The sequence below is a fragment of the Somniosus microcephalus genome, chromosome 2, assembly GCF_052327205.1.
Source record: "Somniosus microcephalus isolate GS21.2 chromosome 2, FLI_Smic_1.0, whole genome shotgun sequence".
NCBI classification, from domain to species: Eukaryota; Metazoa; Chordata; class Chondrichthyes; order Squaliformes; family Somniosidae; genus Somniosus; species Somniosus microcephalus.
This window is the reverse complement of record NC_140988.1, coordinates 262,645,547-262,669,393: the sequence shown is the minus strand read 5'-3', so window position 1 is coordinate 262,669,393 and position 23,847 is coordinate 262,645,547. Positions and strand designations below refer to the sequence as shown.

Below are 23,847 nucleotides of genomic sequence, written 5' to 3'. Positions count from 1 at the left end.
GAGTCGGGGATTTTCTACTAGTAGAACTACCCCGTATAATCCCCAGGGTAATGGACAGTGCGAACGATACAATGGGGTGATCCGAAGGCAGTTATGTTGGCTTTGACATCCCGGAACCTTAAGAATACACAGTGGGAAATGGTGCTGCCTGATGCCCTGCATTCCATTAGATCATTGCTTTCAACGGCTACTAATGTGACCCCCCATGAAAGGCTCTTTAACTATCCGCGGAGATCTACTACGGGATATTCGGTACCTTCATGGCTTACTATGCAGGGACCTGTGCTGCTTCGACGCCATGTTAGGTTGTCAAAATATGACCCCTTGGTAGAGGAGGTGGAGCTGTTAGAGGCAAATTCCCAATATGCTCATATTCGATTCCAAGATGGGAAAGAAAGTACTGTTTCAATTAAAGACTTGGCTCCTTGTGGGGGCCAGCCCTCTTCTGAGGATATTAACAATGGTCATGATTCGGATAATGTGGATGTTGTTACAGATACTACGAATATTTCCAATCCGATTGCAGATAATCATAGTTCTATTAGTCAGCCTTTGATAGATGTTTATGACCATCCCAGTTTATCTTCTGATGGGATTTCTAATCCGGAAACCGTTGAGAATCGGGATATGGATAGCCTTCCTGTTGAAGATACTTCTGTGCCTTCTGGCGTGGGAGGGCAAGGAATTTCACCAAGGTTAAGAAGGTCGACACGAACAAGATATCCGGTCGACCGATTGAAAATGGACTTTTAAATTGATAGTAATGTTTTAAAATTGTTGAAATATTATAGTATATTGTTTTAGTTGAGAGATATTTAATACTTATGCGTAATGTTATTATTTGTTGTTGTTCATTTAGTATTGTGTCATGTAAATAGCTTTATTCTCGTGCATAGTTTAGTTGTAAATAATTAATTGTAATTTGTAAAAGTTATTAGGTTGGAGTATATTTTAAAAGGAGGGGTGAATGTGGTGATTATTCCTTGATTAGTAAAAGTATTGTGATTGGTTGTTTGTTAACTGCCTTGGGATATGTGTTGTAATCTCATTGGTAGTTGATGATCACATGATGTGTTGTGGCTACCTTAAATTCAGTCCTTTTCTAGCTTTAGTTGGGACTGGATGTGGAAAGATATGCTGCTGATTTTAAAGTTAATAAAGCCTAGCTTTGGAAGGCCAATCTATTCTTTATTTCACACACCCAACAGTTTGTCTGGATTGTGTAATTAGATCCTGTCTGCCTGAGTAATCAATATCTTTGCAATGTGCGATTTGATCCATTCATTGTGACAGCCAGGCTCTCGAGCTCACAGTGCTAACACTACTGCTTTAAGAGAACAGATAGGGCTCACCCTCCTGGGTTAGGACCTTCTCTCTCTCCCATTCACCACCCCCAACAAGTTCCTGACCCCTCCTTACCCTTCCGCCCCCCCCACCAAAGTTCCTGATCTTCCCGCCGCCCCGCCCCCCCCCTCTACAAGTTCATGACATTCTCTTCTCCTCACTCCCCCTCCCCCAAACAAGTTTCCTGACTCTGGGCCTACAGGAAACCTGGGCACATGCACGATTGGAGCAATGGGTGCGCATGCGGGGCTCCAGTGGTTGGCGGCGGGTAGGGAGGGGAGGACGGTCTTTAGGCTCCGCCCCCATATGGTGTACATACACAGAACGACTCAAATTTGTTTGTGCAAATAATCACTCTGTATTTAAGTAGTGCTCTTGCACCTTGTGGATATATACTGGTCCTGTATTAGCTAAATTCTTTGCACACCTCCTATAGTACATCTGTAGTTTTACTCAGTAACAGTTTTGACCTGATCGCCTTATCTGAGGAAGGATGTTCTTGCCATGGAGGGAGTGCAGCGAAGATTCACCAGACTGATACCTGGGATGGCAGGAATGACATATGAGGAGAGATTGGGTCGATTAGGCTTATATTCGCTAGAGCTTAGAAGAATGAGAGGGGATCTCATTGAAACTTATAAAACTCTAACAGGACTAGACAGACTAGATGCAGGAAGGCTGTTCCCGATGGCGGGGGCGTCCAGAACCAGGGGTCACAGTCTAAGGATAAGGGGTAAGCCATTTAGGACTGAGATGAGGAGGAATTTTTTCACCCAGAGAGTGGTGAAACTGTGGAATTCTCTGCCACAGAAGACAGTTGAGGCCAATTCATTAAATATATTCAAGAAGGAGTTACATATATTTCTTATGGCTAAGGGGATCAAGGGATATGGGGAGAAGGCAGGGACAGGGTACTGAATTTGGATGATCAGCCATGATCGCATTGAATGGTGGAGCAGGCTCGAGGGGCCGAATGGCCTCCTCCTGCTCCTATCTTCTATGTTTCTATGTAAGCCCAAAGCCGTTGTCTTCGGTACCGGCCCCAAACTCCGTTCCTTAGCCACTGACTCCATTGCTCTCCTTGGCCACTGTCTGGGACTGAACCAGACTGTTCACAACCTTGGTGTCGTATTCGACCCTGTGATGAGCTTCAGACCACATAACCGCTCCATCACCAAGCCCACCTGCTTCCACCTCCGTAACTTTGCCCCATCTCTGCCCCTGCCTCAGCTTATCTGCTGCTGAAACCCTCATCCATGTCTTTTTTATCTCTAGACTTGACCATTCCAATGCACTCCAGGCCGGCCTCCCACCTACCACCCTCCAAAACTCTACCCGTATCCTAACTCGCACCAAAACCCGCTCACCCATCACCCCTGATCTACATTGGCTTGGTCTGGCAATGCCTCAATTTTAAAATTCTCACCCTTGTTTTCAAATCCCTCCATGGCCTCGCCCCTCCCTATTGCTGTAACCTCCTCCAGCCCTACAACCCTCTGAGATCTCTGCGCTCCTCCAGTCCTGGCCTCCTGCTCTACCCTGATTTTAATCGCTCCACCATTGGTGGCCGTGTCTTCAGTTGCCAAGGCCCTAAGCTCTGGAATTCCCTATACCTCTCCGCCTCTCTACCTCCTCCCTTAAGATGCTCCTTAAAACCTACCTCTTTGACCAAGCTTTTTGCCAACTGTCCTAATATCTTGTGGCTCGGTGTCAAATTTTGTTGGGTAGTGCTCCTGTGAGGTGCCTTGGGACCTTTCACTACATTAAAGGAGCTATATAAATACAAGTTGTTAGATTAACTAAACCTGGTCCATTGCTCATTGACTAAGTCTAGTATGGCCTGCTCTCTTGTTGGTTCTAGAACATGTTGATCTAGAAACCTATTTTGAATGCACTCAAATTCACTACCTTTCTGACTTGAGCTACTCTGCTCATCCCAATGTATGAATTTTAAAGTCGCCCAGTACAGGAAACTTTCGATTAACCGGCCACTAAATAACCGGAACGCTCTATCCACCGGCAAAATTCAGGAGTCGGTTCAGATAACTTTTTTTACTTTTAGTTACTTTGTTTACTCATTTGTGGCTGTGCAAGCGTGTAGCTGAAGCTGTTGCTAAGCTACAGAGACGCTTGCAAGTTGTGCCGATTGTTTTGAAGCTGAAGCAACAGGGTTTGTTGCTTTAGACGGAGCTCTGAGCTCCATATGTTTTAACTATAGCGTTCGGTTATCCGACATTGTTGATGGACCGGCACCAGGTCGGTCCCGTCCGTGCCGGATACCAGAAAGTTTCCTGTAAAACAACACTACTTTTGCTACAAGCCTCTCTAATCTGGATTAATACATTTTGCCTCTTCATTGCTGCTATCAGGAGACCTGTAGACATTTCCCATTATTCCCCAATTCTAACCATAGAGTCTCCAATGATTGCTTTCTCTTATTAATGTGTAATAGAAAGACCTTATAACTTGGAATATTTATCTACCAATCATGACCAGCTTGCAGCCATGTCTCAGTAATGGCCACCGTGTCATACCCTCTAAGCAAAATTGAGCCTCTAATTCACTCAATTTATTTCTTATACTCCGTGCGTTAGTATATAAAACTCTTATTTGAGCAAGCAACCCTAACCTGTCCTTCTGCCTCGTCTTTCTCGCACCGTTTAACTTAATACACTTCTTAGTTGTCATTTCTGCTGTAACCACTTTAGTTATTTTAGTATTCCCACAACCTGGAGGATCTATCATTGCTTGTGACCTACACTCTGCTCTTATCCCTTTTAATTTTTTTTAAACAATCACTTTTGCTATTGTTTCTGACTGCCACCACCATTGATTATTTTAAGTTTTTTTTACTACCCTATTTATCCTTTTCGCTAGGACCTTGGGCTCAACCTGCTTCAGATGCAGCCTGTCCCAGTGGTACAGCTCCTTCCTGTCCCAGTGCTGGTGCCAGTGACCCATGAAATGGAGCCTCTCCTTCCCCCACCACTCCTTTAGCCATGTGTTCACCTCCCTGATCTGTTTGTCCCTATGCCAATTAGCACGTGGCTCGGGTAATAATATTGAGCTTACCGCCCTTGGGGTCCTGTTTTTTAATTTAGTTCCTAACTCATGATACTCCCTTAGCAGGACCTCCTCCCTTTTCTTTCCTATGTCATTGGTCCCGACATGGACCACGACAACTGGATCTACTCCCTCCTTTTCCAAATTTCTTTCCAGCCGCACCCTTTGGGACTCTCTAACATGGCTGCAGAGGATGCTATCTATCCCCCCATATTATTGAATCACCTATAACTACTGCGTTTCTATTCTGCTCCTCCACCCCTCTTTGGGCAACCCTCTGCTCATGGTGCCTAGGTCAGCATTGTGGCTGTTCTCCCCTGTCTGACCTTCCCTAGGTTCCTTCTGCCCTTCCTGCACCAGTGCTTTCCTCTGAGGTGTGAATGTACTCTGGAGTAAACTGTCCAGAAATTCCTTCCCACCCCTGTATGTCGGAGTGTTGCTAACTCACACTCCAACTTAACAACTCTGAGCTGAAGTGACTCAAGGCAGAGACATTTCCTGCAGATATGGCAGTCCGGGACAGTCTCGCTGTCAAATTCCCAGATACTACCTTGTAGAGTTTTTTTTTTTAATGCTTTAATCAAGCTTGCTGCTTGCTTAATTCAAAATTGCCACAATTCATCCTTGGAATCTATTCAGAGAATACATTAGGCTGGAGGAATGATTGAAAAATGCAATTGACAAGCCTTCCAAAGCCCGAGGTTTAAAAGGATTAGTGTGTTCAAATTTTCATCACTAAGCAAAGTCCATGTTTTTAATGTGGAGTTGAAATTGTACTCTTGTGTTGTAAAGTTGGTATATTTGAATTTATCTAGGTATCATAGGTGCATTATTAGATCAGTTCAACTTTTTTAGTGAATTAGTTCGCTTGCTATCATTATGTGTAATGGAAAACTTGTCGGTTCTGCGCAACTCTTTGCTATGTATCTGAATAATCCTATGGAAACACTGCTATATATTTGGAGTTATGTAATTGCATTTGAAGTGCATGGTCTTTTTGTTTAAGAAATTGCTTTGAGTGAAGCAGTACAGGAAACTTTGGTTTATCCGGAGGTCAGCTGTCTGGAATGCTCGATCCACCGGCAAAATTCAGGAGTCGGTTCAGTAAGTTTTTTTTCTTTTTGTTGCTTTTTTTTCACCAGTCAGGCTCTGCAAGGTTTAGCTAAAGCTGTTGCTTAGCTACAGAGACGCTTGCAAGCTACGGCCGACTGTTTAGAAGCTGTTGCTAAGCAACAGGGTTTGTTGCTAGATACGGAGCTCAAAAGCTCCGTATGTTTTAACATTAGCGCTGGTTTGTCCGGCAGTTTTGATGGGACGGCAACAGCTCGGTCCCATCGGTGCCGGATATCACAAAGTTTCCTGTACTTCTCATCAAATTGGAAGGTGCGCGAATAGGGAGAAACTTCAGGTGCTGCAGTACATGTAAAGTTCGGGACCCTAAGTGACAGCTATTGTAGGGAACTCTGTTCTGTCCCTCTGTTAGTTGAAGATTTTCTCCCCTTATCTGATCCAACCATATACAGGAAACTCTCATTTACCGGCACCTATATAACTGGAAATCCCTGTTAACCGGCAAAATTCAGGAGTAGGTTCAGGTAAGTTTTACTCCATATTACAGGAAACTTCGCGATATCCGGCACTGACGGGACCGGCGTGATGCCGATTTATGAAAACTTCCGGACAGACCAGTGCTAATGTTGAAGGATACGGAGGTTTTCATCTCCATATCTGACAACAAACACTGTTGCTTAGCAACAGCTTGTAAACAGTCGGCCCATACCTTGGAAGTGTCTCTGTAGCTTAACAACAGCTTCAGAGAGGCTTTCCAGAGACTGTTTAAAAAAAAATGCTAGGAGAAGAAAAAAAAAGAAAAAAAACCTAACAAAATGGCTGCTGATTTCTGCCGTTAGATCGAGGTTTCCGGCCATACAACCTCCGGATAAACCAAAGTTTCCTGTAGTGGCCGTTCCTGCATGTGTGGCTGTGCAACTGGGGTTCCTGCACCTGTTGCTAAGCAACAGGGAAGCCTGGATTTGTTGCTGTGTAGGGGCTCTTGTACCTTTTACTATACCTCTCTGTAATCCGAACTTTTTGATAAACCGGCACCACGCCCGTCCCGTCGGTGCTGGATAAAAAAGAGTTTCCTGTACAATGAGAAACAAGGGTATACACTTGTGTAGCACATTATGACATGTCTGCTTTGGAGTGCAGTGAAAGTTATGTAGGCAAACTTGGCAGCCAATATTTGTGCAGTAAGACCTCACAAACAGCAATGAGTTGAATGACCAGCTAATCTGTTGTTGGTAGTGTCTGAAAGATGAACATTAGCCAGTCCACCAGGAGAACTCTCTGCTGTTGAATAGTGTCAGTCAATTTGTGTGCGTACTTCCATATTTAATTCACCTGTGACTTTATAAAAGTTGATTTCTTCTGGATAAATAGAGTTTGCCTGATTTAATCTGTTCTGAGATCCAATCTAAGGAGGAAAACATTAAAATAACTCTAAATGGCATGGTCTTCATTTGTTTGTTCTGGTCATTGGTTGTCCTTCCCTCACCTGTTTGGTTCTCCAGAGATAGGGACCACTCGACAGCCAACTCTCACATTAGGGTCAGTTTGTCCCTTGGTGATTTGCCGCAATCTTTCCTTCCTTTAGCCGGATGGAATGACTGAGATCAGTGCAGGTAGAAGCTAGTGTGAATACACTCCCTATTACACTAAGGGTGCAGTTATCCTGCCACTTTTGTGCTGATGCCACGTGACTTTGGGTACGCATCAACTCAAAAGTGGCAGTATAACACACGAGACTGGTGAGTACATTAAAGCCTTGAGGTGCGAGACCCCCTTCAGCTTGCACAGAGTACAGTATAACTCCAGTTTAATACACAACATGCTGTACCACAGCACAAGAGAGTGTCAAGATGCAACAGGTTGTGTTAGGACATAGCACTTTGAGCTGTACAACCCTAGGGTGGTTAACTGAATATTATGGTGACCTGAGTTACTGTTCTCTGGATGTGGCCATCGCTGGTAAGGCTGGCATTTATTGCCCATCCTTAGTTGCCCTGAGAAGGTGGTGGTGGGCCGCCTTCTTGAACCACTGCAGTCCGTGTGGTGAAGGTAGAGAAATAAAATCTGATATCAGTAAAGTGACCGTGAAGCTATCGGATTGTTGTAAAAAAAAAAGGAAACCTGTTGCCCTTACCCGGTCTGGCCGATATGTGACTCCAGTCCCGCGCCAACGTGGTTTACTCTTAAATGAAGTGGCCTAGCAAGCCACACAGTTGTATCAAACAACTTTCAAGAAGAAGGTCCACCACTACCTTCTCGGGACAACTAGAGATGGGCAATAAATGCCCAGCGATGACCAAGAAACAATGGCCAAGCCAGGGTGTTGTGTTGGCTGGGAGCAGGTGGTACTCCCATGACCTTGCAGCTCTGGTAGATAGTGTGGTGCTCTGTCCCAGCAGCAAGCAGGAACCTCTGCAGGGAGGGGGTCATTTAAATCTTGCTTCCTAGTGCCATCTATTTTGAAGCTTTTTGCATTGAAGGAATAATCAATGTATTGAAAGGACCATGTAGGCAGTGTATTGGCATAGCAGCCAAAGCATTTAGGGTAAAATATTGATTGGGTCAAGTATTGGTCCCAATGTGGTAAATAAGTCCGACGAACAGGAGTAGGCCATTCGGCCCCTCGAGCCTGTTCCGTTCAATTGGTTCTGCATCTCAACTCCATTTACTCGCCTTTGCTCCATATCCCTTGATACCCTTGCCCAACAAAAATGTCTATCGACCTCGGTCTTGAAAGCTCCAATTGTTTGATAAAAAGGATATAGAGGCACTGGAGAGGGTGCAGAGAAGATTTACAAGGATGTTACCAGAAATGCGAGGGTATACATATTAGGAAAGGATGGACAGGCTGGGCCTCTTCTCTTGGAAAAAGAGAAGGCTGAGGGGTGACCTATTAGAGATATTTAAAATTATGAAAAATGTTGATAAAGTGGTTACAGAGAGAATGTTTCTACTTGTGGGGAAGAGCATAACTAGAAGCCATCAATATGAGATAGTCACTAAGAAATCAAATAGGGAATTCAGAAGAAACTTCTTTACCCAGAGTGGTGAGAATGTGGAACTCGCTACCACAGGGAGTGGTTGAAGCAAATAGTATAGATGCATTTAAGGGGAGGCTAGACAAGCATATGAAGGAGAAGGGAATAGATAGATTTAGATGAGGAAAGACGGGAGGAGGCTCGTGTGGAGCATAAACGCCCGCATGGACTGGTTGGGCCGAATGGCCTGTTTCTGTGCCATATATCCTATGTAATCCTATTAGATAGAATTTTAGGGTATCGAGAGATGGAGAGCAAAGGCGGGTAAATGGAGTTGAGGTGCAGATCAGCCATGATCTAAGTTAATGCCAGGGCAAGCCTTAGGGGCTGTATGTTGTCCTCCTGTTCCTATGAGAGAGAGTTGTTTTGTTGGGGTGGATGCAGAAGGAAGTAGGGTTGGAAAGAGGTAGAGGGTTGTGGGTGATACAATGCATTGGCCAGAGATGGCCTTGTCAGTGATTGAAACCATGGAAGTATGAAGCCAGTGGAGATGGCAAAGTTGAGGGGGTAGTCGCGAATATGGGTGGGAGAGTTTAAAGGATGACAGGAGAGCAGTAAAATCAGATGAAAAGAGGGCAAGGGAAGTTGAAATGGAGATTGAAATGACCAAGGATGAGGAGTCACTGAGTCCAGAGGTTGAAGGAGGAAATCAGGGGGGATATGTGGGTGAGAAACCAGGGTGGTAGACACTAGAGAACAAGGATTTTAAAGGAGTGAAGACTGGAACAAGTGCTCTGATGTCACAACAACTTCATGACCTCATGAAGCAGCTTCAATCCTTTTAGAGTTTACTTCCTGTCGAGGCATAACAACAACTTGCATTTATATAGCGCCTTTAACGTAGTAAAACGTCCCGAGGTGCTTCACAGGAGCGTTATAAAACAACATTTATCATTGAGCCACATGAGATATGAGGGCAGATGACCAAAAGCTTGGTCAAAGAGGTAGGTTTTAAGGAGCGCCTTAAAGAAGGAAAGAGACGTAGCGAAGTGGAGAGGTTTAGGGAGGGAATTCCAGAGCTTAGGGCCTTGGCAGCTGAAGGCACAGCCACCAATGGTGGAGCGATTAAAATCGGGGATGCTCAAGAGGCCAGAATTAGAGGAGCACAGATAAAGTGGAATCATTTGTTTAGAGAGTGATGAATGTACAAACATACAACTGTGTTTACTCATCCTTTCTAGTCAAATACAAATATCATCTGACCCATTCCATATTATTTGAGAATATCCTACTGGAGTGAAGGAGTCTTACTGTTCTCCCGTATTACCTGGGCTGGAAATGCTTTCCCATTCCAAATGCGGAATGATCTCATGAGTTCAGATCTTTTATTTCTAGTGTATTTAAAATTGATTTGAGTCATATGAACATCCCAATTTGGGGGCAATTCTGCTAGAAATGTCTGTCCTACACTCCAATTTTTAAATATTTTGTCACAAGTACTTTGAATGTCTGTGGTGCAGTGGGTTCTTTTATTAGGAACAAACAGCTGCTCAATCCAATATGGCTGCCAAGGGTTGCAAATGTTGCCTTGTCCAAATGGTCTATCTCAGGTCTGGGCCTTAACCACCCCCCCCCCCCACCCACCCACCCACCTTAATCTGCCATAAACAGCTGACAAGACTTATATGGGCACATAACCCAGGACGACATCACAACTGAGGGGTCATGTAACATGGCCTCACAATGAAAACCATGACAACCCAGAAACCACAGGTGGACAAGACACAACAAAGTGGTTCAAACTGTGCATTTGTGCATGAGAGAGCAAAGAGGAGAGAGCTTAAAGACAAGTGCGTTCATCAAATCTATCCAAATTTTGGAAGATCACCAAGAACAAATTTGAGACACTGTGGAAAGGAACAGTGTTAATTATTGGAGAGAAAGAAGTCAGGGAACAACATCCGAGCAGAGATCTGATTTCATACTGAGAGTTAGTGAACAAAGACCATCTTTAATTGATCATTACTCACAGAAATTATTTGGTTGAAACCTTTCTTCATATTGAAGAGTTGTAGAATTTGACTGCTGAAATGTCCCTCAGTGTGGAAACATTCTCAGTTGCCCTCATGAAGATGATAGCCGAGGAAGATGAAAGTTGTCATCAGAGAATATCAAAGACCCTCCAGACATTGGGGCGTCAGCACCCAGAAATAGTATTAATGAGCTGCCATGACTATCTGTGCCATCACACCACGCGGACAGCTCCATACGATGTTGTAGTATTGGAGAGCATGGCGGTAGTATTGGAGAGCATGGCGATGATTATCAAGGACACCCTTGATCAAATCAGCCAAGCACTTGCTGAGAAAGTTATCTCTTTGGCTGCAATGTGGATGACGATGTTAACAGGAGCATAAGCTGCCAGCCAGGAAGCAGCCAGCAATCTCCTGGTTGCCATGAGCTTCAGGTTCAGAAATGAAGTTGTCCAGTTGACGACAAAGAGTTTCAAACAAGGGCACCTTCCGCATGTGTACATGGTCAAGACCTTAACAAAAATGTCAATGGAAAATGTGTACAGCATGGTTCCTTTACTAAAATCTATCTTGGGGATCATGATTCCAGTATTCGTTGGCGTTAAACAGGCTGAGCTGAAGACTGCATTTGCCTCAGCGGTAGGAAGTTTTAGCAAGAGCATCCTGATCTATCTGGGAAATATGGAGAAAGCCTCAGACCCTAACGTGACTAAAGATTCTTTCTCCACCGAAATCAACGCTGTCTATAGTCTGTTATTCAAGGTGTGGTTCAAGAAGGAGTCCTCTGAATTGAAGATCCCAATAGTAGAAGCTCCCTGCTGCCCAAGGACGCACTGGAAGAAGAGCTGCCCAGGATAATTCCAGGCATCCTGTCTCTCTACAAGAAGCAACCAGGGCATTTTTCCATCACAGAGTGTCTGTGCCAGGTGCTGGATGTTGCCATAGAGATGAGGTATCTGGGGCTGAAAACACAGATGGACAATCTGCTTAAAAGTCTCCACCAGCAGATGTGTGTTTCGGCAGGGTATACTAACCATTTTGCTGCGAAGAAATGCAATAAGATCCTTTGCTGTTTTAGAGTTCTGGTCCCAGCTTATGCAGACACAATAGTCGAATTTCTCCTCTCACAGTTGGAGAACGCTGACCAAAAAATGAGAGTAGGAACACTCAATGTACTGAGGCAACTCATCATATCGGTCTCCTCACATTTTGAGAGGAAGAAGGCTCAGATTGTGGCTGCCATAAAACCACTGCTCCTGGACAAGCGCAGCAATCGGGAGAAGAAACTGATTGGCCAGGTAATATGTGTCATGGCCCAGCAAGGTTACCTTGAGCTAGAGGGAGGAAAGGCAATGGTGGAATTTGTCATCCAACAATGTGCTGCATCTGTTGATTCAGGGACCCTGGAACCACCCAATCATCAGCCAGACCAGGTAACAACTGAGGAATTAGTCACAGTATGTGAAACAGTGATGTGTGTGATCACAACTGCAGTGAAGATGGAGGATGTCCTTTGGCCATTCTTACTGGAGTTTGTCACCTTGACCCAGTACACCAAGGCTTTAACAACAATCTGTAATTGTTCAGCACATCTTGGAAAAAAGAAACTGCAAGCCGGCAGTGAGAGGTTTTTCCTCACTTACAATGAAGATGCCAATCTCCCTAAAGCCCAGGCACTGCTGACCCGGCTCCTCGTCGTTTCTTGTTGCCCATATCAGGGAGGAAGCCGAGGAGCTGCGGCACTGAGGCTAATGCAAGTCCTGAGCCTCAATATTCACCCAGCAACTGAGAGAGGGTGGGAAGAGGAGCTTCCATCATTGGTTGAACAATTACTAAAGAATTCAAAGGAGTCTCTGGCCCAAAGGGAATGGGAGGAGAAATTATTGCTGTTCTTGTCCAGAACACTCAATGCCATTGATGACGAGGAATGGACATGCCAGCTCGCTAATGAAATACATAGAGAGATTAACACCAACCACCTTTCCCCACAAGAGAAAGGCTTTCTCTATAAATCATTTGGGACAGTGCTTCGTCAGACCCGCACAACAAAAATAAAGGAGGAGCTTTACAAAATGCTACTGAGTGTGCAGCACAGTGAGAGTGCGGAGAGAGAGGGTGCAGCTCTCGCCATTGGTTTCTGTGCCATGACACACTTTCATGATACCCTCAGTAGCCTGGAGGAGTTTGCTAACTCCAACAGATTTAAGAAAACTGAAAGTTTCCTGAATATTCTTGGGGTCAAGCCTGATGTGGATTTGGCTAAAGCCAGGAGCACACTGGTTCTGTGCTATGGGAACTTGGCATTCTACGCACCTGAGAAACTAATGCTGTCCACAATCGAGACCCACATTCTGCCAGCTGTGATCAACCAATACATTACAAGTGGACAGGAGAACAAGACTGAATCCAGGGAGCTCGCACTAAAGCTCAGCCTAATACAGACCGTGACTCTGATAGCCAGATCCCTACATTCAAATCGCCAGAGAGCTCCCTTCAACTTTATCAGAAACAGGGAGCTGCTGACATGCATGCTGGATCTTATCGAGGCCGAGCCACCAGAGCTGCTGCAGAGCCCTGTTCGACAGTTAGCCATGAATGCCTGCAAACATCTGATACAACTACACATTGAGCCAAACCGAGCTGACACCTGCAAATTGATTCAAACCTGCCTGACCAGTACTTTCAGCTTGTTACTATAAAGTCTGTGGGTTGTTTAGTTAATTAATACACAGACTACCAGAGTAACTTAAAACAGGACTTTACTATTCGAAGGTCAGGTCGAATCTGCCCAATAAATCCTGACACAGCACTTATATACCGGTGTGGTCACCGTCGGTATTACAGTATACAGAAGCCAACAAAGTAGTGCAACACCTAAAGTAGTTCTCTTAAAGGTGGACGGTTACATACAATAGTTCTCTTAAAGGTAGACGGGTACATACACTACAATCCTCCCTTTTTAGCTTACAACATACTGATTCCCCATTAAACATACATTATAACATATATACAACTTTATGCAAGACAGTTCACAGATTCAGTCTCTCTGGAGGTTTCCGGACTCTGTCCGGATAACGCCTCGGTGGTGTCGTAACTCCCGGCGGGGTAGCAGGTGCTTCTGGCAAGGTCGATTCGGCTTGAAGGATAGTGTCAGGTTCATCTGATTCCAGTATTACCAGATCGGAGGTAGGTGTTCTGGGTATCTCTGTCTCAACATTAACCGTGTAAGGTGGTGGAGTAAATTGGCCATTTGTGGCTGACCCTATGATCTGGTCAACATGGCGCCTTATTATACTGTCCCCAATGTCCACCGTATACATCAACGGCCCTAGCCTTTTTCCAATAGTTCCAGGCTGCCATTTCTCGGTACGGTAGTCCCGGGCCAAAACTTGTTGACCTATCTGAAAAGATCTAGTTGGACGGTTACATACAATAGTTCTCTTAAAGGTAGACGGGTACATACACTACAGTTACCTTCAGAACTGGACAAAGACATGAATAGTAACAGAAAAGAAATGGGAACACTTTATACCCAAACTATGAGTTCCCTGCAAGAGCTCCTGAAGCAATTATTGCTTCAGGACCTGTCCCCTGAAGGATTTGTGGTCATTTTCAATCAGGTAGAAGTCTGGATCATTTCAGCAAAACCTCATGAACGAGAGAGAGCCATGGACACGACCATACAGCTTCTGAAATTTTACTGGGAGAAGCTTAATGTTCAGAATGTAACGCCTGGAAATAACACGGGGACTCTGATTGGACGACTGATGCCGCGTTGTGCAGACCCATCGCTTCCCGTTCGACAGATGGCTCTGGACACCTTGTGCATCATCCTGTCGATTCAGTTGCCGTATGAAGGCAGCAATCTGGATCAGCAAAAGGAGCAGTTGGAGGTTCTGAAAGAAGTCAGGGAACAGTTAGTTAACCCTGATGCTTCAGTCCTCTTTCAAGCATGCTGCCAGATCACAGAGGTAATTTCCAAGTGTTTGCCCCATGACCAGTTGGGCAACTTGCTCTCTGTGGCCCTCAAAGGACTGTCCGACCAGCACCCCAGCTGTTCCAGTGCAGCCGCTGTGCTCCTGCAAAACATCATTAAAAAACGTGGCAGTGAACTTGGGGATCAGGTCTCGGAGATACTTCACGTGCTGAGCGTTGAATTGCAGTCAGTTCCTTATGAGAGCGAGGGACTTTCAGTTCTACGGAGTATCGCCATACTGGCCTCACACAATAGAGCAACGGTTGTGTCCTGTCTCCTTACCTACCCTGTCCCTTTGGACAAGTACATCAGTGATGTGTGGCGATCACTGGTGAAGGACACAGAATGTGCCACGAGTACAATGGAAGAGCTGCTCGACAGACTGAACAAACAGTTAGAATTTGCGATAAGCAGAACCTATCCCATCAGAAATAACGCAACCCAGTGTTCAAGCCTTGAATCCCTGGCTGCCATCTGTGGGCTGCACGAAATAATAACTAAGCCTGAGTCGGCAAAGGCGGTGGCTATGTTATTCCCGCAGATATTTAGTGTCCTACTCATTTATCTTAGCTCGTGTGTTAATGTTTGTCTGGTCAGTGACTTTGTTCCTGATGGTCAACTGCAGCAAAGAGAATTCTCAGTTGAGCCTCTAACATCTGAAAGCAGCAATGTGTGTGTGAACTGTGTGGAGACACTGAAGGACCTGCTAGCTCAAACAAATAATGAAGCAGTGCTTAATGATATGGTGCAAAGTGGAGGATGGGACCAGATGATGGATCTCTGCAAGTCTGACAAGGGGGTTGTCCTGCTGGCCAGAGCAATGGTGAGATATGCTGGCCCCAGTCTGACTGGCATTGTGAAACAGCTGGCAACTCAATTCCATACTGTTCAAGACTGTCAGTCAGTCACCTTGGCTTCCTTCTTTGCAGAGCTGTTAAAATCTCCACTGGTTTCACAGCTGCATCTCACAGGCATTCTGTTGAATAGATTGCTAAGATATTTGCTCTATGCTTCTCCAGTTGCCCAGTTGCTGTGTGTCAGAGGCCTGTACAACATTAGAGCACACCCCAAGAATAAAAGATTGCGTCTGAAAGTGATGTGCACAATGATTACTCTGTTGGGGGACATGAAGAACCAGAAGGAGGTGCTAATCTTTGAGGTGCTGTTGTGCCTCTCAAAGAACTTAATTCAGTTGCAAGCAAACACCATCCAACCTTATGTAGAGAAAATCCTCGTCAGGATTCAACCACACTTTGAGGCAGAGTCTGATAGAGTGCGGGCTGAAGCGTTCAAAGTGTTGGGGATCTTGGCCAAGTGTGGAATCGGAGGTTCCAGATCCTTCTTCTGCCGACTGGTCCATTCCAACCTGGTGCGTTTGTTGTTACACCTGAATGGAAAGAGTGAGGAGGTCACTAGGTCTTGTTTATCAACACTATGGTTGCTCTTCCCACTCATTGGATCTGTTGAGGCTTCCTTGTTGATTGACAAGTATGAGGAGGAGCCCACCAGGAACTACATGAACCTCCTAAGAGACCTTTCACAACAGTTGGCCCAAGATATCCCCAAACAGATCTCCTCATATGCCGCGGATTGCGAGTCCTTCTTCCAGAACCCCCAGGAACAACTGCAAGCACATGCAGTGGCCTTTGCATCTTTACTTCACCAACAGTCAGAACGTGTCCAACCCGCCCGGAGGGCCACCTGGTGGAACATCTGCACAATGAACTGCTGCTGTTCACCATCAGACTGAAGACTCAACGCTTAGGCCACCAACCTTCTCCACCTCCTCTTAGCAGCAAAGTGATCATTCATTCAACTTGATTTGTAAATATGTAATTTTATGGTTTGTAAATAAATCAATATCCTGTTGTTCCATTGTAACTATTGGTGCGTCTTCAAATGGTGCAGGTCCCACTGCTACGTGACTGGGAGTGACCGCTCCTGATTCTCTCTCTCTCTCTCACACACTGGACATTAGACACAGATTCTACTCCTCCTCACTGGATCATCATGCTAGTTTATTTATAGACTAGCTGGAGTGCCCGGCGGTGCCGAGGCTTTTTTGAGGGCATGTTGTTGTTGGAAGAGAGAGAGAGAGCGACTGGGGGGAAGAGAGAGAGAGAGTGACTGGGGGGAAGAGAGAAGTGGGTGTGGGAGGGGGGTGGGGGCTGGGGGTGTGGGGGAAGGGGGGTGGGGGCTGGGGGGAAGTGGGTGTGGGGGGGAGGGGGGAAGGGGGTGTGGGGGGGAGGGGGTGGGGGGGAAGGTGGTGTGGGGGGGGGTGGGGTGTGTGGGGGGGGTTGGGGGGGGAAGGGGGTGTGAGGGGGGAGTGTGGGGTGGAAAGGGAGGGGGGAGATAAACTTAAAGTACAGGAAACTTTGTGCTATCCGGCACCCACTCTTCAGAATTAATGTTGAGAGATACGGAGATTCTTATCTCCGTATTTAACAACAAACACTGTTGCTTAGCAACAGCTTCTAAACACTCAGGTGTGGCCCTGAAGCTCTGTAGCTAAAGCTGTTGCTATAGCTACAGACCTTGCACAGCTACACAGTCGATTGTCTGTCACAGACACAGATTTGGAGCACAGAAGCCCCACCCACTCTATGTTCCTGTACTAAGATGGCCGCACATGCACTCTGTTACACACTGAATCAAAATGGCGTCGCACTGAAACTTTTTGCCCTCCTTGACAAAGATGACTGCCGTTAACCGGGGGCTGCCTGCAGAAGAAATTTCCTCAGCTGCAAACACAGGATCTTCAGATTATTATTTGGGGCTTGCAACCTACCCCAGTTGCTTATGAAGCCTCCCCACCTATTGACCCTGGGAATGGAGCTGAGGCAGCACACCCTCTGCCCTCTGCCAGTGTTTGTCTCTGTCCAGGCCGGGAGCCTGGGTCTAGAGTTGCACTGCTGGCAGTTGGAGAAGCCTAGGCCCCGGGCCTGGAAAAACTGTGAAACGTAGGAGAATTATAGAGGTTAGAGAAAAGATTTACAAATTAATTAACTTTTTTAAATAACAATTTGTGTTTTAAAAGGAACTTTTTTTTTGCTGGAAATGTATATTTGAAAAAAAAGACGCAGAAAGCAGGAAAAAGAATGGAAGCAAGATGGCGGCTACTCACCTCGGTTCAGAACGATAAGGCCCGCCCACACACGCACCGATTGGTCGACCGTCAGGTCACCAAAGCGTAGGATTGGTCAATCGTCCCGTCACTCGACCGTAGGAGGGCCCGGCCACACGCGGCAGCAACCCGGCGTACGATTGGTTGACCTCGAGGTCACTCTGTCGCTAATGAGCGGATAATGAGATGCTAATGAGCGGAATGTTGAAGGTTTTTCGGATACCGCGGGCGCGATTTTAGCCCGGCCGAAACGTAAATACGCTTAAGACCGTTTTGGAAAGGTAAGCTTTCTTTCGACGTAACGCACGCGTAGGTACGCTCTGTAACTTTTGAGCGCATAGCCCGACAGACGCACACATGATGACAGACAGACAGAAGGACAGAAGGACAGACAGACAGAAGCATCGCTTTATATATATAGACTAGCTGAAGTGCCCGGCGGTGCCGAGGCTTTTTCGAGGGCATGTTGTTGTTGGAAGAGAGAGAGAGCGACTGGGGGGGGGGGGAGAAGAGAGAGAGCGCGACTAGGGGGGAAGAGAGAGAGCGACGGGGGGGTAGAGAGAGAGCGACTGGGGGGAAGAGAGAGAGCGACTGGGGGGAAGAGAGAGAGCGGGTGGGGGGAAGAGAGCGGGGGGGAAGGGAGGGCGGGGGGGAAGGGGCGGGGGGGAAGGGAGGGGGGGAAGGGAAGGGGGAAGGGAGGGGGGGAAGGGGAGGGGGGAAAGGGAGGGGGGAAAGGGAGGGGGCGGGGGGGGAAGGGGCGGGGGAGAAGGGGGGGCGGGGGGGCGGGAAGGGGGGGCGGGAAGGGGAAGGGGGAAGGGGGGGCGGGGGCGGGGGGGGCCCAGGCCGAGAGCCCCGCTCTCCGAGCCCCGCCCCCCCGGCCGAGAGCCCCGCTCTCCGAGCCCCGCCCCTCCCCGGCCGAGCCCGATTGCAGCTCTGAGAGACGGCTGGCGGCCGAGCCCCGCCCCCCCCCCGCCGAGCCCGATTGCGGCTCTGAGAGACTGCCGGCGGCCGAGCCCCGCCCCCCCCCACCGAGCGCGGAACAGAGACGCCGCGTCTCACCTGCTCCTGCTGCGCGCGCACCCTGACCCTCGTGGCTGACGCCGTTGCCCTGGGTAACGTGACACAGCTGGGGGGGGGGTGAGGAGCTTAGCAGAAGCGCAATCACCTAGCTCGGGCCTGGCTGGGCAAGAAAGGCGCAGGCTTTGAGGCCTAAGAAAAAAACGGGGAAAGGTAGGAAAAAGAATGTTCAGGTTAGGTTTACAAATGAGTGATTTTTTTAAAAACAATTTAATAAATTCAATTTTATTTTGGTGGAAATGTATATTTGAAAAGAAAGACGCAGAAAGCAGGAAAAAGAATGGAAGCAAGATGGCGGCGACTCACCTCGGTTCAGAACGATAAGGCCCGCCCACACACGCACCGATTGGTCGACCGTCAGGTCACCAAAGCGTAGGATTGGTCAATCGTCCCGTCACTCGACCGTAGGAGGGCCCGGCTGCACGCGGCAGCAAGCCGCCGTACGATTGGTCGACCTCGAGGTCACTCTGTCGCTAATGAGCGGATAATGAGATGCTAATGAGCAGAATGTTGAAGGTTTTTGGGATACCGCGGGCGCGATTTTAGCCCGGCCGAAACGTAAATACGCTTAAAACCGTCTTGGAAGCGTAAGCTTTCTTTGGAGGTAACGCACGCGTAGGTACGCCCTGTAACTTTCGAGCGCATAGCCCGCCAGACGCACACGCAATGACAGACAGAATGACAGACAGAATGACAGAATGACAGACAGAATGACAGACAGAATGACAGACAGAAAGAAGTATCGATTTATATATATAGATAAAAACTCTTACTATCTGTTTTTATATTTTTTGCTAATTTACTTTCATAATCTATCTTCCCTTTCTTAATCAATCTTTTAGTTATTTTTTGCTGTCTTTTAAAGACTTCCCAATCTTCCATCCTCCCACTAGATTTGGCGACCTTATATGCCCTTGTTTTTAGTCGGATACTATCCTTAATTACTTTACTTAGCCACGGATGGCTATCTTTTCTTTTACACCCTTTTTTCCTCAGTGGAATATATTTTTTTTGGAAGTTGTAAAATAACTCCTTAAATGTACACCACTGATCATGTATCGTCTTACCCTTTAATCTATTTTCCCAATCCACTCTACTCAATTCCGCTCTCATACCTTCATAGTCTCCTTTATTCAAGCTTAGCACGCTTGTTTGAGATCCAACCTTCTCACCCTCTAATTGAATATGGAATTCAACCATGTTATGGTCACTCATTCCAAGGGGATCCTTTACTAGGACATTTTTAATTAATCCTGTCTCGTTACACAGGACCAGATCTAAGGTTGCTTGCCCCCTGATTGGTTCAGTTACATACTGCTCAAGAAACCCATCCCTAATACACTCAATGAACTCATCCTCAAGGCAGCCCTGCCCAATTTGATTTGTCCAATTAATATGATAGTTAAAATCCCCCATAATTATAGATGTTCCCTTATTACAAGCCTCAACTATTTCCTGATTGATACTCCGTCCAACAGAGTTGCAACTGTTCGGAGGCCTATAGACTACGCCCACTAGTGTTTTTTTCCCCTTATTATTCCTTACCTCCACCCAAACTGTTTCATTATCCTGATCTTTTGACCCAATATCATTTTTCTGTATTACAGTGATTCCTTCCTTTATTAACATAGCCACCCCACCTCCCCTTCCTTCCTGCCTGTCCTTCCTGATCGTTAAATAACCTGGTATGTTTAATTCCCAGGCATTGTCACCCTGCAGCCATGTTTCTGTAATGGCCACAAGATCATACCCATATGTAGTTATTTGTGCCATTAACTCGTCTACTTAAAAGTGAGATGGATTCTGACCAATACTTAGACACTCCATATAAATGCTTCATTTGTGGGAAGGGGTTTGGGCAGTACTGAAACCTGCTAACCCACAAACTCTCACACACAGGGGAGAAACCGTATAAATGTGCCATGTGTGGGATGAGTTTCAGCGACGCCTCCAACCTGCTGTGGCAGAAGTGTACTCACGTGAGAGAAGCCGTACCTCTGATGTGTGGCAGAAACTTCACCCGATCATCCACATTGCTGCAACATGACTGCACTCACACAGAGGACAGTCCATACAAGTGGGATATCAGTGGGAAAGGGTTCACTCAGTCATGCCTGCTCATGAGACACCAGTGCACACACACACGGGACAAACAGTTTGTGTGTCATGCTTGTGGGAGGGGCTTCAACAAACATTCCTTCCTGGTGACGCACCAGCAGATTCACACAGTGGAGAGCTTGGCGTTGTCCTGAGTGCAACAAAGACCTGAAGTTTATTTAATCTTAGACGAGTCTCCCATTTCTTTGTGTGAGGGAGAGATTGGATTGTTTGTCTCTGCTCTCTGGTGCACATCAGGATCTCAGTAAGAGACTGTTTGAACTGTTGTACTCAGGGAGTATTTATTTACTTCAACTCATCCAATTGTGATGAAGCATAACCATTGCAATGTGACCTAAACCCCTGTTCCCCAATATTCAATATCTAACACTTAACTCCCTGATTGACAAAGGTATTTCCTGGTAGAACTGTCTGGCCCATTAAGTCTGTGTCATTATTGTTCTGCACTAGGCATTTAGTCTAAGAAAGAACTTCAATTTATATCGTGCCTTTCATGAACTCCAGTTGTCCTGAAGCGCTTCAGTCATTGAAGTACTTTTGAAGTGTAGTCACTGCTGTAATATAGCCAGTTTGTGCGCAGCAGGGTCCCATTAACAGCAATGAGATAATGACCAAATAATTCATTTTAATGACATTGGTTGACTTTTTAATACGTTAAAGGTGCTATATAAATTAAGTTGTTGAGGAATAAATGTTGGCCAGCAGAATGCCCCAGTTCTTCTAATAGTGCCAGGGGATCTTTTGCATCTGCCTGGGAGGGTGGATGGTAATTCAATGGTCCTTCCCCATAGTCTTTTAATGTTTCTCTTTAACAATCAATTATCTAATTGCCTTTTAAAATCATTTGTAGAGTTTGCTTCTGCAACAGTTTGTGGCAAAGAATTTATCTTTCTAACAACCTTCTGTAAAGAAATTGGTTCTAACTTAATTTTTCTGATCAGCTTAAAATGGTGTCATTTTTGTGTGACTCAACCATATAGAATCATAGAATGGTTACAGCACAGAAGGAGGCCATTCGGCTTGTTGAGCCTGTGCCGGCTCTCTGCAAGAACACTTCAGCTAGTCCCACTCCCCCGCCCTTTCCCCATGGCCCTGCAGGAACTTATCCAACTCCTTTTTCAAAGCCACGATTGAATCTGCCTCCACCACCCTCTCAGGCAGTGCATTCCAGATCCTAACCACTCGTTGCGTAAAAAAGTTTTTCCTCATGTTGCCTTTGGTTCTTTTGCAAATCACCTTAAATCTGTGACCTCTGATTCTCGACCCTTCCAGCAATGGGAACAGTTTCTCTCTATCTATTCTGTCTAGACCCCTCATGATATTGAACACCTCTATCAAATCTCTTCTCAACTGTCTCTGCTCTAAGGAGAAAAACCCCAGCTTCTCCAGTCTATCCACGTAACTGAAGTCCCTCATCCCTGGAACCATTCTTGTAAATCTTTTCTGCACCCTCTCTAAGGCTTCCTTCCTGAAGTGCAGTGCCCAGAATTGGACACAATACTCCAGCTGAGGTCGGACCAGTGTTTTATAAAGGTTCATAATAACTTCCTTGCTTTTCTACTCTATATAGGGCTAGATTTTCGGGGAGCCATCAGGCAGGGTTTCAGGCGTGTGGGGGGGGGGGGGGGAATCCCGAATTTGGGGGTCCCAACACCAACCTGCCCAAAACCCCGCCCCACGTTAAGTTTCAGGGGCAGCGGGTACCCGCCCCACACTGGGACCTGCCAAAACCAGGTGGGAAGGGATTAGTGCCAATTAACTGCCTGTTTTTTAGCCTAATCCCTATTTTGAGGGGTTTCGTGTGGGTTTCCCCGACGGCCCCAAACCACACCAGGTTAGCGAGGCGGGCAGTCGGGTTGAAGGAGTTGGAGGGGTCGCGATGTCGGTGCTCAGGTGAGTGATGGGTGCATGAGTGCAAAGGTAAGTGTGTTTGGTGTGTCTAAAGTGTGTAAAGAACTTTTACTTACATGTACTTACCTTAACAACCTTTCTTCCTGTTAAGTCTGTGTGTTCTAGTTATTGTTAATAAGAATCACTGCACACAGACCACAAGAGTAAATTCAACAGGTCTTTACTAGTCGGAGGTCAGGCTGAACTGCCCAATAAATCATTACACAGCATTTATATACCGGTGTGGTCACCACCGGTATTACAGTATACAGCAGCCAAGATAAAGTAGTGCATCTCTTAAAATAGTTCTCTTAAAGGTGGAACGGTTACATACACCACAATCCTCCCTTTTTAGCTTAACAGTATATATTCCCCATTAAACATAACATAATAACATATATACACAACTTCATGTAAAAACAGTTCACAGATTCAGTCTCTGAGGAGGCCTCCTGATCCGAGACGGATAACGCCTTTCAGGGGTCTCTGGTTCTCGTTGCTGGGGTGACTCATCTAGTTGATCCCCTATGGATAGGACATCATCATCAGGTATATTCACTTCTGAGGTAGATGCTTCAGGTTCACTAACTTCCTCCACGGTTGTCTCTGTCGTAACCATGGGCTCGACCCTTGTTCTTGATCCCACCAGTTGGTCAGCATGACGCCGTATTACATTTTCACCAACATCTACCATGTACATCAGGGGTCCTTGTCTGGCCCGAATTGTTCCAGATTGCCATTTCTCGTTTTTATAGTCCCTGGCTAACACCGGTTGTCCTATTTCAAAACTCCGAGTGGGCTTGTTATTGATATGCTGGAACTGTTTGTTTTCGACTTCCCTCCGCACATTTGGTTTTAACAAGTCCAACCTGGACTGCAACCTCCTGTTATAGAACATCATGGCAGGACTTTGGTTTGTTGTTGCATGGGTGGCGTTTCGATATGCCAGTAGGAAATTGTCCACCTTGTGTTGCAGTGGAATCTGATCTTCGCTCATGGCCTTTATTGCCTTTTTGAACGTCTGTACAAACCTCTCGGCCAGCCCATTCGTAGCTGGATGATATGGGGCAGAGGTATAATGTTTCACCCCATTCTTCTTCAGGAATTTCTGGAATTCCTCTGACACGAACTGTGGTCCGTTGTCTGAACATATTTGCTCTGGCAATCCATTTC

General features: G+C 46.2%; 1 pseudogene; it reads left to right on the top strand.

The window, feature by feature from the left end:
- Positions 1–10,538: 10,538 nt before the first annotated feature.
- LOC147123361 (maestro heat-like repeat-containing protein family member 1) lies at positions 10,539–16,346 on the top strand (annotated as a pseudogene).
- Positions 16,347–23,847: the final 7,501 nt, after the last annotated feature.